Source organism: Schistocerca serialis, chromosome 6, assembly GCF_023864345.2.
Source record: "Schistocerca serialis cubense isolate TAMUIC-IGC-003099 chromosome 6, iqSchSeri2.2, whole genome shotgun sequence".
Taxonomy (NCBI): domain Eukaryota; kingdom Metazoa; phylum Arthropoda; class Insecta; order Orthoptera; family Acrididae; genus Schistocerca; species Schistocerca serialis.
In genome coordinates, this window is record NC_064643.1 from 194,578,943 (window position 1) to 194,592,528 (window position 13,586).

The following is a 13,586-nucleotide window of genomic DNA, read 5'->3' on the forward strand; positions in this document are numbered from 1 at the left end:
GATCTCCGGATCTGTCCCCCATTGAGCATGTTTGGGACTGGAGGAAGCGTCGTCTCACGCGGTCTGCACGTCCAGCACGAACGCTGGTCCAACTGAGGCGCCAGGTGGAAATGGCATGGCAAGCCGTTCCACAGGACTACATCCAGCATCTCTACGATCGTCTCCATGGGAGAATAGCAGCCTGCATTGCTGCGAAAGGTGGATATACACTGTACTAGTGCCGACATTGTGCATGCTCTGTTGCCTGTGTCTATGTGCCTGTGGTTCTGTCAGTGTGATCATGTGATGTATCTGACCCCAGGAATGTGTCAATAAAGTTTCCCCTTCCTGGGACAATGAATTCACGGTGTTCTTATTTCAATTTCCAGGAGTGTATAATTGCTGGAAAATGTCTTTGGAATGAACATTCTGCTGGTAACAGAAAACTAATTGAGGGTAAACCACAGAAAGGAGAAAGCATACTGGCGAAACAGAAATGATTTGCCATCAAAATTGAGGTTGAATTCTAGGACAAAATGAAAAAAATTCATCTGTTATTTTTGAAAACCTTGTTGATGAAATCAGCGATAACAATTCAATATTTGAAATAAATTATTAAACAGTCTGTATCGCAAACCACGTTATTTATTCGATCTCCATCTGACTATCGTCATTCAGCGTTTCCTCCTCCTTGCACAGCCATTGTCCATCAATATCTTTGTAGGTCTGAAGATGACCATGAGATAAACGAAACTGGTCACCTTTTAATAAACATGTTTTGCGATATAGACTATTTAGTGATTAATTTTAAAAATTCAGTATGTTGCAAAGGTAATGGCACATGAAATTAAGGATATAAAAAACCAAACAGCACAGGCAATCAAAGCATTGCCCGTTAAAGGAAGACAATTAGTGGGACACAAAGGTTCTGATATGGGGGAGATATTTCTGAGGAAATACATTTGGAGGACAGCGTTGTATAGAAGTGAATATCAAAATGTAGGAAAAAAGGAAAAAAAGATGAGAATCGACATATATTAGATGTAGTCCTATAGAAGGATTTGGCAACTTAGATGAAGCGATAAGAAATTAGGTTTTCCGTACAATCGGCGAGCAACGGAAGATACCAAATGAAAGAAAGGACAGGATTAAAGAACATGTGTTACGTCATCAAGAAATATTTTGCTTCCAACGAAGATGGAGAGAAGCCAAGAACTGTAGGGTAGAACAGAGACTAGAATGTATCCAGCGAGTAATTGAGGCCGATGGTTGTGATTCCTACTATGGGATCAGCAATTCGTGAAAGGCCACATAAAATGACGCAAAAATAAAATTGGTTTTCAGTCATCGCAGGTGTCCTTCAACAAATATTATTACATATCATCCAAAGTCTAGAAACCTACGTCCTATCTTGTTTCTTCCTGCTATCCATACGCTGTAATGAATTCCTCAAATGTAACAAAACGAATATATGAAAATTTTTTAATGTTAATTGTTCGACAGGTGGGACCCATCACACTGATGACAGCAGAATTATGACCAGAAAAACGTGAAGCTGTCGACTTCTTAGTTTAATGACCGAAACCAACTGCGTGCTGAGTCGAATGAATACTATTACCCGCAGTCTCATATTCTGGTGAAAGTCAGGCGCAGAAGTTGTCGCTGGAGAGCGGAGTAGTTTGGTGACGCAGGAAGGACCATGAAAATATTCAGTCCCAATGCAAGGAATGATTTGTGTGACAATGGCAATGACAATCAAACTTCGTAAAAAGGAAGTTGGTCTGGTGGTTCGACTTGTGAAAGGCGTAAATGTACATTCGATAGCGCGCTGAAGACGCGTGATTGTCACGTCACCAAACTACGAATTTTCAACGGTTAAATTATCTGGAACATACAAACTGAAACTTCTAGTAATATTAGTAGAAGGAATTGATCACTTTGTCAATAATAGAAAATTACAAAGATTATTTAGGACAATTATTAGAATCAACCTACAGATAAGATACATAGGAACTTTTAGGATGGCGGTCTGGATACAAAAGAGTTGCAAGAAGACGTAACTTATTTGATTGCTTTTGCAGTACATAAAAAAGAACAAAAATCGAACACAGATGTGTTTTCTTCGAAAGATGAAAGTTCTGCTATAAACTCAAAATAATTCTTCCTTTTTTCTTCTTTTCCGTGATGTGGGGCCACAGTCATAATACCACATTCTTCGAATGTTGTCTCTCTTTCTCCTTCCCACCCCCTGTTGTCTAGTTTACCTTATACCGACTCCTCTTATTATCGCTACATCCATTTTCGCTACTGTGAAAAACGTCTCCTCTATTAAACAATTGGCACTGGTCTTACGGTAAGTATTATTGTGCTCCATGTTACTAGACATTTTATCTTTTTTTGCTCCATATTACCACCTCTGAGAGTTGCCTACCCTACAATCTTAGCAGCAACAGTAACATTACATGTATTCCAGTGTCAGAGATATCAGAAGAGTTTTCGCACAATTTCGACTCGTTCGTTTCCGGTACAGGAACCCTTAAAACAAACTGGTTTATTTATCCTTCTCCATCATCCTAGAAAGTGTGTAATATCATCACGGAATCACCCTGTATACACATACATTTATATGTGGCGGCGCATATAATTTAGATTCTCTGTAGCGTCGTTGGATGACGTTTCCGGACATGGGTTCCTGTTCAAAATATTATTTAATAACTCCCCTTTACAACTCCTACAAGTTAGTAACAGGAATTTCCGAACTTTCTGTATGGTAAACATCGCAGGCTCTTTCGTAGAACGATTCTATATGAATCATAAATCCACTTCATAATACACTTCGACAGATGGTTATGTAATATTTTTGTACAACTGACCTATGATTTACTAGGGCATGATTACGTATCATATTCCGTATAACATGTCTAACAGACCCCTTATTTACTTACATTATGTATTTACAACTTAGAACGTCCATCCAAAGATACATGGGCCTTATTCAGTTCATTTAGTTCATGTTAGTGCCGGTATTACTTCTCTCGAGTCAACCATAGAGTACGCCACATAAACTGACAGCCTACGATGTTCATCTTTTGGTTCCATCACATTAGTAAATTTGGCAGTGTGTCTTGAGTTACTGGTTCCTAAACATGTGACAAGTGTTTACGCTGACCATTTTATGGCGCTATTCGTGAATGCATATCACAACCGTTTGTTTTATCTCTGCTAGGTACTTTGTACGTTCCGTTTTTATGGTGTGTCCAAATGGTTCAAATGCCTCTGAGCACTATGGGACTCAACTGCTGAGGTCATTAGTCCCCTAGAACTTAGAACTAGTTAAACCTAACTAACCTAAGGACATCACACACATCCATGCCCGAGGCAGGATTCGAACCTGCGACCGTAGCGGTCTCGCGGTTCCAGACTGCAGCGCCAGAACCGCGCGGCCACTTCGGCCGGCTTTTATGGTGCGTCATCTGCATTATGTCACCAAGTGTAATATATTTTCACGACGACGCCGGTTATAGAAGATTGATCACATCCAACAAGTTATATATTTTTTTTTAATTTTTCGATCCTATACTGTCTGATGTAATGTTACTCATTTTCTGCTCCACTATATTTTCATATACAAATCCTTTCACTGTGATGCATGAAAATAGCCAAAGCCCGAAATCATGATTGTACAGAAGAATAAACAATCTATACAGTCAAATGGCAGAACTTTCATTTAAAGAATCGAAATGATGCGATAGCTGACATTTTGAACACAATGATTCGTTGTAATGCCTCAATATTCATGGCTACTTTCTAATGGAAAAGTGCACAACACCACTCGCTGCTTTTCACCTAATTCTACTCAAGTGAAAATTTATCCTCTGATCTGTTTCACGAGATTTTGATTATTGTGACATTCACGTATTGGAGGGAACAAGACTGTAGAATGACGTACATCATAGCCACAAGCTGGCCAGTTTTTGTTGTAGTCTTTGTCATGAGACTGATACGACACAGCTAGTCTATCCTTCGTAAGTCTCATCATCTGCACATAACAGTAGCAAACAGTTTCGTTTGAGTCTTCTTATTGTCGTAAAGCTTCGGAGTCCCTTTAAAACTGTTCACCCCCACATTTCCTTCCAGTATCAAACTGACATTTCCTGATGCCTCAGGGTGTGTCATAATCGAACATCTCTTTTAATGTAGTGCCCTAAATTTTATTTCGTTTTATTTTTTTATTTTTGTAATTTCTTTCACGCCATTCGCTTCCGTACCTTCTCATTTGTTGTTCGATTTGTACACCTAATCTTCAGCTTTCTTTTGTTGCATCGTGTATCAAAAGATTATATTCGCTTCTTTGGTAGACTGCTTATAATTCACGTGACACTTTCGTAAACGGCTGCACTCCAGACAAGTACCTTGGAGAAAGACTTTCTAGCGCTTAAATTGAAGTTCCTCTTTTTCAGCAAGTCATCTCACGTGTTAACGGTCGGCATTTTCAGTCTTCTCTGATTTGGCCATTATCATTATTCTTCTGCCCAAATGCCAATACTCATATACCACTTAAAGTTTCTCATTTCCTAGTCTAATGCTCTCAGCATCGAGTGATCCAGTTTGGTTTCACTCCATTAGGTTGTTTAACGTTTATTAATGTTCATATTATAACCTCGTTTCTAAACGCTATCCATTCAGTTCAAATGTTTTCCCGAATGCTTTGGTGTCCCTGAAAGAACTACGATGTGATTAGCGAACCTGGAAGTATTTATTTCTTCTCCATAAATTTAGTTAATTTTCTCCGTGGTTTCCATTGCTGCATGTACGATGCAGGGAAAGAATAACATGGGAATAGATAAAAATCCTGTGCCCTTCTCAACTACGGCTTCCGTCTAATCCTATCCGACTCTGCAGTCTGGTTTCTGCACAAGTTGTAAATACTTTAACTCTCCTTATTTTGTCCCTAATAACTTCAGAATTTTTAAGAGTGTAATTCAGTCAACATAGTCAAAAGATTTCCCTAAATCTACAAAAGTTACAAACTCAAGTTTACCTTTCTTCATCCTATCTTATAGGATACATTTTAGTGTCAGTATTGGCCGTAGTGTACCTGCATTTCTGCACAACCCAACACAATCTTTCCCGAAGCCAGGTTCTACCACTTTTCCACTCTTCTTTAAATTCTTTCTGAGAATGTTTCATATGCCTCGTGTATCTTGCATACTAGGTGCAACGGTATTGTCGTGGCTCGCTGTCCCAAGGATCTCAATAATTCTTAGGAAATGTCCTCTTTTTGAGAGCCTTGATTCCATTTAAATCTTTTAGTACTCTATCAAATTCATCTCCCAATATTGTACTTCCAGTCTCATCATCATTTATTTCTACTTATATTTCTTTAACATTGTCTTCTAGTTCGTTTCTCATACATAGACCCAGTATATATTTCTTCCACCTTCCAGCTATCCATTCTTTGCTTAGTACTGACCTACCATACGATCCGTTTATATATAGCTGCTTTCCTTTTCCCCAATGGCCCTTTTAATTTTCCTATCGGGGCATCTATCTTTCCCCTGGTTATGCGCGATCCTGCAACCTTGCATCTGTCCACAAGCCATTCAGTTTTGCTCTTTATACCAATCGTTTTTAGTCATCTATATAATTATTTGACTTCATCATTTCCTACATTTTTATATTTTCTCCTTTCGTCAATTAAGTTCAGTGCCTCCTGTTTTATGCAGGGATTGATAGTAACCCCTTACCTTTCTACCTGTGTGATCATTTCTAGTAGCGAATCTCTCAGCAACCTCTGGTTCCTTCTATTTACCTAATCTCTATCTCCATAATTTTCTGTTTTTACAGTTTCTCCAGTTTCAATTTCCAGTTTATAATCAGTAAATTGTGGTCAGCACATCTTCCCCTGGAAATATATTATTGTTTAAAATGTGGTTTAGTAATCTCTAACCTTTGGCAATAATTAACGTGCGCTCTGTGGAAAACTCTAGGACGGCACTTCTTCTGTCACTCCTCTGTCCTTGACCATTTTCTCCTACTATATTTACTTCTCTTTCTCTTACTACTAGGGAATTCCAGCCATCCACTGTAATTAAATTTCGCCACCCTTGTTTATGTAAATGATTTCCTATATCTCACCATATACTGTATCAATTTCATAAAGATAGTTGCCATATAATGTTGTACTACTGTGCTGGATGTTGATATCATGTGTATCTTGGATATGGTAACTCGTTCACTGCGGTGTCCGTAGTAGTTTTCGCATTTTCTATTCTCTACTTCATTATTAGGTCTACTTCTGCAATACGCCTATTTAATTTTGTGTGATGACTCTGTACTGACATGACCAAGAGTCCTATTCTTACTTCCACTGCACTCCACTAATTTACCAACAGTTGGATGCAAATAAACTGTTTTACCAGTGACTGTGCAGTCGTGGTGGATCAATGTTGTCATTCAAAGGTATCCTACGACTGTTGAAACAAATATGCAAAAGTTAAGCTTTTTCTGCTTCTATTGTGTTCCAGTGATCCAACGTATGAAGCATTCAACTTTCGTCATATATTTACTCAGTCGCTCTGTTTCTACATATGTTCTTTTCTTACATTTAACCACTAATCGGCAGTGTAAAACTGCATAGGGGTGGCTGGACATGGCTTCACTTTCAAAAGTAATATTTACTTATCACTTGGGTTATGATAACTCAAACGGCTATTTATCTTAATATGTATAACAACGCCAATATATTACAGGTTTCACTGATGGTTTTCCTGATGTTACTGTTGCACTTGTATACGCATCTGACAACAAATCACTACTGTATTCAAAATTCGTACCACTAAACTCTTCCCGACACCACATTCACTAAGCCTATTTTCAGCGCCCGTATCTTCCAGTTTTCATTACCATTTAGATTTCTAAGCAAAGAAAAACGTATTCTGTCTACTGAAATTTGGTGCAGTAAGACCTTAGCAATCATCCGTGTTCACTTAGGTGTAGTACTCGTAGTCAAACAGTTAATGAACACTTCAGTGTGTATCATTTAAAATATTTCTAAATCTACACGTTTATGCCCATAATCGTTGCCGGTGCTATTTTACATGGAAACATTACTTTACAATAGCAAGAATAATGGTAATTGCCGAAAGGACTTTGAGGCAGCCCAAACCGAATGCTGAGTCAGTGTTCTGAGGAAATGAGATTTGTAAAGCCTTAAACTGTGATGTGGTATTCCAGTTTCGCACAGATTCAGTGTGTGAACCCCCTTCATTTCTTCACAATATGACAGCTCTTCACCACCATTTGAATAAAAATAAATACGCCACGAATTAGTTCCGTCTCGCGTACAGCGCTTTAAGTACAAAACCGAAAGTTATTTTTAAACGTGTTTAGTGGAACCTCGTTTCATCGTTCGTACATTTGGATTTGCTCCTATAAAGAAGGCTAATTCCACTGTTATGTTATCTAGACGCAGTGGGCGAGTCACAGATGCGGATCTGTCACTCGGGGCACAAGGGTGGGCGTCCTCAGGACACCTCCAGCGTCATCACGTCACGGATTTTATTTTAATTTTCCGGTTCGTCAGCGTCCTCCTACATAATCGCCTTGTCGTCAGCACACCGCCTGGGGGCAGAGAGGTGCCTCGCTTAATGAACGTGGCAGCATTGTCGAAGAGCCTTCATTTCCAGCTAATTCCTGGAATGCCTTTCAGTGTAGCCGGTACCCTGGGGGCACTCGCCAAGGCTGCCGCTGAGGGAAAATAAGCTTGCCAGTAAAGTCCACTAATCTTTCACTGAAATTATTTGTCTGTTGGAAAATATGAGGAGGTACTAATTACATTGTGTATGAGATAAAAGACAAATTTATTCTTATGCTGTGAAGAAGCTTTTCCAGTACTAGTTTTACGATAATTAACCGTTTCAATATCCATTGCACTACACGCTTGCTTTTTCTACAAGAATGTAACTGCTGTAATTCTGCTCGTCAGTTATCAGTCAACCTACAGCAACTAAAACCGACGACGAGGATAACCTATGTTGAACATTGTGAATCACACAACTGTAATAACATATTTTATTACAGACGATCGACTTCGGTCTAGGATCAGACCATCATCGCGTCCATCCACTGTAACGAAGTACTTTGTTATAGCGTCTGGACCCGATGAAGGTCTGATCCTAGACCGAAATCGATCATCTTTTACAAACTGTACCGTAGCAGCTGTGTATTGCATACTGTAGTTCTTAATATTCATAAAACTATACACCACTACGTCCATAAAATGTTTTTTGTTGAGTAAGCTAATATTTCTGGAACCACAACCATGTCCATCTACGGCTCTCTGTACTGTTATCTGTAGCATTAACATTACCGTTCATTCAGCAATAGTTTTCTATAAATTCCTTTCCTCATTTATTCCTTACACCATTTCTCTATCCCAGCGTCAAAGCCACTTCATCAAATGTTACGGCTCGATTATACTATTTCACAGATTAGTTCTCCACGTTCATGTTAACGTGTGCTATAAGAGTATTTCCTGGCTTTGAACACTTAACACATTTTGGACGCAGAATTTCTACACTTTTGCGTCCGTTTGTTAAGGAATTTTCATAAGTACTGACAAATTTTGAAGGGATAAAAGTGGTAAGTTAGAATATACCAATTAAAATTTTACCCAATGATGAATAGAGTATCAAGTATGTACGGTAAATCTTAAAATACGTTTGAATATATTTATATTTCTAGGCGGTAGAGTCAGTATCACCCCTTGCCACTAAAGTGACTTACTTAGAAGTCAACGTGGATTTCGTCTTGTGCAAAGTGTTACTAGAAGTTTCGAAAAAGTGAATATATGATTTATGTTATTACTATTTAGTTTAAATAATTTTTGTTTTGTGAAGAAGGTCAGTGAGAGAGCATTTGTCTAGTCAGCAGCGGGTGACGTTAACGTAGTGTACTCGCAACAGTCCAGCCATCAATGTTACTAATACACTCCTGGAAATTGAAATAAGAACACCGTGAATTCATTGTCCCAGGAAGGGGAAACTTTATTGACACATTCCTGGGGTCAGATACATCACATGATCACACTGACAGAACCACAGGCACATAGACACAGGCAACAGAGCATGCACAATGTCGGCACTAGTACAGTGTATATCCACCTTTCGCAGCAATGCAGGCTGCTATTCTCCCATGGAGACGATCGTAGAGATGCTGGATGTAGTCCTGTGGAACGGCTTGCCATGCCATTTCCACCTGGCGCCTCAGTTGGACCAGCGTTCGTGCTGGACGTGCAGACCGCGTGAGACGACGCTTCATCCAGTCCCAAACATGCTCAATGGGGGACAGATCCGGAGATCTTGCTGGCCAGGGTAGTTGACTTACACCTTCTAGAGCACGTTGGGTGGCACGGGATACATGCGGACGTGCATTGTCCTGTTGGAACAGCAAGTTCCCTTGCCGGTCTAGGAATGGTAGAACGATGGGTTCGATGACGGTTGGGATGTACCGTGCACTATTCAGTGTCCCCTCGACGATCACCAGTGGTGTACGGCCAGTGTAGGAGATCGCTCCCTACACCATGATGCCGGGTGTTGGCCCTGTGTGCCTCGATCGTATGCAGTCCTGACTGTGGCGCTCAACTGCACGGCGCCAAACACGCATACGACCATCATTGGCACCAAGGCAGAAGCGACTCTCATCGCTGAAGACGACACGTCTCCATTCGTCCCTCCATTCACGCCTGTCGCGACACCACTGGAGGCGGGCTGCACGATGTTGGGGCGTGAGCGGAAGACGGCCTAACGGTGTGCGGGACCGTAGCCCAGCTTCATGGAGACGGTTGCGAATGGTCCTCGCCGATACCCCAGGAGCAACAGTGTCCCTAATTTGCTGGGAAGTGGCGGTGCGGTCCCCTACGGCACTGCGTAGGATTCTACGGTCTTGGCGTGCATCCGTGCGTCGCTGCGGTCCGGTCCCAGGTCGACGGGCACGTGGACCTTCCGCCGACCACTGGCGACAACATCGATGTACTGTGGAGACCTCACGCACCACGTGTTGAGCAATTCGGCGGTACGTCCACCCGGCCTCCCGCATGCCCACTATACGCCCTCGCTCAAAGTCCGTCAACTGCACATACGGTTCACGTCCACGCTGTCGCGGCATGCTACCAGTGTTAAAGACTGCGATGGAGCTCCGTATGCCACGGCAAACTGGCTGACACTGACGGCGGCGGTGCACAAATGCTGCGCAGCTAGCGCCATTCGACGGCCAACACCGCGGTTCCTGGTGTGTCCGCTGTGCCGTGCGTGTGATCATTGCTTATACAGCCCTCTCGCAGTGTCCGGAGCAAGTATGGTGGGTCTGACACACCGGTATCAATGTGTTCTTTTTTCCATTTCCAGGAGTGTATTTTCCGAAGATGTAATCGTATTACCGTTACTTCAGCGTTCGGAGCGTAGGCGTTCCTTGAAATATCATCTCATCGAATAACACGTTGATAATTTTGTAACAGGACAATTAGTTTACAGTAGTTTACTAATATCGAAAAATCACAGTAACGACGACCATTAAAGAAATGATACTCAGTTCATCATGTAACTGACGAATGAAAGTATAAGATGTACGACAGTCAAAGTTTATCGACGAATAGTTTCCTTAAAAACATTTGAGAAAGACAGCAGATCGTGCGGCTTGCGCGCCATGCTGTTCACGACCTCAAGTGGGCTTGATAGGTTCCGCGCCCAATAGGCCTGCCATTATCATCAGCTGCTGGCGCACTCAGCTCAAGCTGGCAACTCTATTCGTTCGTTCTGAACTGCCAAAAGTTGCGACTAATTTTCAACGCACTAAATATTCATATTTTGCCGATATAGCTTAATTTATGTTATTGTAAATGGGAGTAGAGTTTGTTTTACATGAAAGTGAAAACTTATAAATAATTAAGCAGCAAAGGATTTAAATTTATGCACTCTTTGGGATTTCAAAACCCCACTGATATTATTGCTTTAATGACAAAGCTAGATAGGCAGTCACAGTTTTATGGGAGCCCTCAGTATGCAGCATGTTGCTAGTTCTTCCATAATTCGTAATACAAGGCTACACCAGCAGTGTGAATACTGTGAGCCAAAACATTAAGACCACCCACTCCTCTCACCCCACCCCCCCAAGAAAAGGGGAATGGAAACCGCGATACTTAAAGCAGCATGGTGGTGTCTTGGGAACATGAGGCGTTAAAGCCTGCTACGGTCGCAGGTTCGAAATCTGCCTCGGGCATGGATGTGTGTGGTGTCCTTAGTTTGATTAGCTTTAAGTAGTTCTAAGTCTAGGGGACTGACGACCTCCGATGTTAAGTCCCATAGTACATGGAGCGATTTGAATTAGAGGCGTTAAAGAAAGTATGTAAGTGGAGAAGAGACGAATAGGGAATCATTCTAGCAATGATAACGGCTGCGTATGGGGAAACACACTGGCATAATCGACCTCGACAAAAGGTAGATTGGTATAGCCCCTTACCGGGCAATGAGCATCATGTAAACGTCGAAACTGGTCAGCTGTTCGAGGCTACTGTCGTGAGAATCTTCGAAAAGTGATTGAAGAATAGTGAAAAGACGAGCTGATGACGCCAACGACTCATCAAACAACGAGGAGTTCGGAGTGCTGTCCGCTTTTTAAAGCAGGACAGCTGGAGAACCATGGCATATTTGACGGAAAAGTAAAATGCTCGCGCTAGTACAACGTTTTCAGAAACCACTCTTGAGAGCACATTTCTGAGGTGCCACAGGAGACAACCAGACGACATGTACGTGTTCCCCTGTAGCCTGGAAGATATACGATGTGTGCGAGGAAAGTAATGAGACTGACTTTTTAACTACCAAGATTTTATTTTTATCAAACAACAACACTGTCCCGCTTCAAATTAGTTCCCTTCGGCACCTACACACCAGCGGAGTTGTTCCCAGTCTTGGTTGCAGCGCTGGAAGGTTTGAACTGGTAGAGACTTTCGCATGTCGGGCACGTTCTTTTGAACGTTCTCCACAGTTCCAAAGTGATGTCATTGTAAGACAATCAGGGAATCAGTTCAGTTGAATATGGGGACTGTGCTTGTCTTCAGAAGTCAAAAAGTGGCTGGTTGTGTCTGCAATGTTCGGTCTCACTCGATTCACCCTATTCATTAGAATTCCAAGGACATCTTTGTAAAATACTTGGTTCACAGTTTGTCCTGGAAGAACTGACTATTTATGCACGGTATGCCTGCTACTATCACAAACCAAAGCAGCGTTGTTTTGATCTTTGATTTGCTCATTAGAGCTTTTCTCGCACGATGAGATGTCTTGGTGTGCCACTCCTCGCTCTGTCACGTTGTCTCAGGGATTGTACTCAAAACTCCAGAATTCGTCACCCGTTATAATAAGACTGAACCATTCGTGGTCATCGGTAGTCCTCGCAAGAAGAGCGGCGCACACATTTCCTTCTGCTCAGTTGTGAGGTTTATTGGCACCATTTTGCCAGAAACCTTCCGCATGTACCAAACGTCCGTCAAAATTTGATGTACGGTGAAGGTGGTTAAGTTTAGCAGATCGCTCATCATCCTTATTGTTAAACGTCGATCTAATGTCACAAGATTACGCACACTTTCAACGTTTTCGTTGGTTTTTGAAGGTCTCTTGAGTGATGTTCATTTCCAATGTGTTTTCGCTCCTCCAAAAAAGATTTGTGCCTGCAAAAAAATTGTACTGTTGATAAGGAATGTTGCCCATAGGTCTGTTTCAACTTTCCAAAGGTCGCACTCGAAGATTCCCCAAATTTGACACGAAACGTGGCTGCATAACATTGCCCTAAATTCTGCTGTTCCATTTTCGTAACACACAACAAATACACAACTTCACTCAGGAGGCTCTCAAAAATTACCTGTTGTCTGTACGGAGCTGAAACTCGAGTTGTGCATCTGAAAGGCATGAAAACAACGGTAAACAGAAGTAGAACAACACAGATTTGCCAGATTGTTCGCAATGTTGTCAGTCTCATTACTTTCCTCACACACCTCGTAGTAATTGATGACTGCAGTGTGAACGGGATCATTAAGATTTGACCGTGGATCAAAGGCAACATGTCCCCTAGGAAGATTAATCACGTTTCTGTTTGCATCAATAGTCGTCTCTGCTACTGTTATCCAGGAGAACGGCTCCTCAAAACATGCACCGCCACACGGACTTAGGCCAATGGGGGCGGTATTATGCTGTCGAGGACACTCAACTGAGCTCCGATGGAACCTATGGCATTAATCGAAGGCACCATTGCAGACGTGGGCGTCGCGAACAGTGGGGGCACCACCCGTATCCTTTCGTAGTTGATGGCTTCCCTTACGGTATTGGAGTCTTTCAGCAGAACAGTTGCCCGTATCACAGGATCAGAAAATCGAGCTACAGTGATTTCTGGGGCATGACAGTAGACTTATATCGATGTCTACTCCACCAAATTTGCCCAATCGAAATCCGATGGAACGCTTCTGGGACGCTACCGGAAGCCAGCTCCGTTTTCAGGAACCATTGGTCCGTAATTTACTGGAACTGCATGACCTGTGCGTAGACATTTCGTGCGCCATA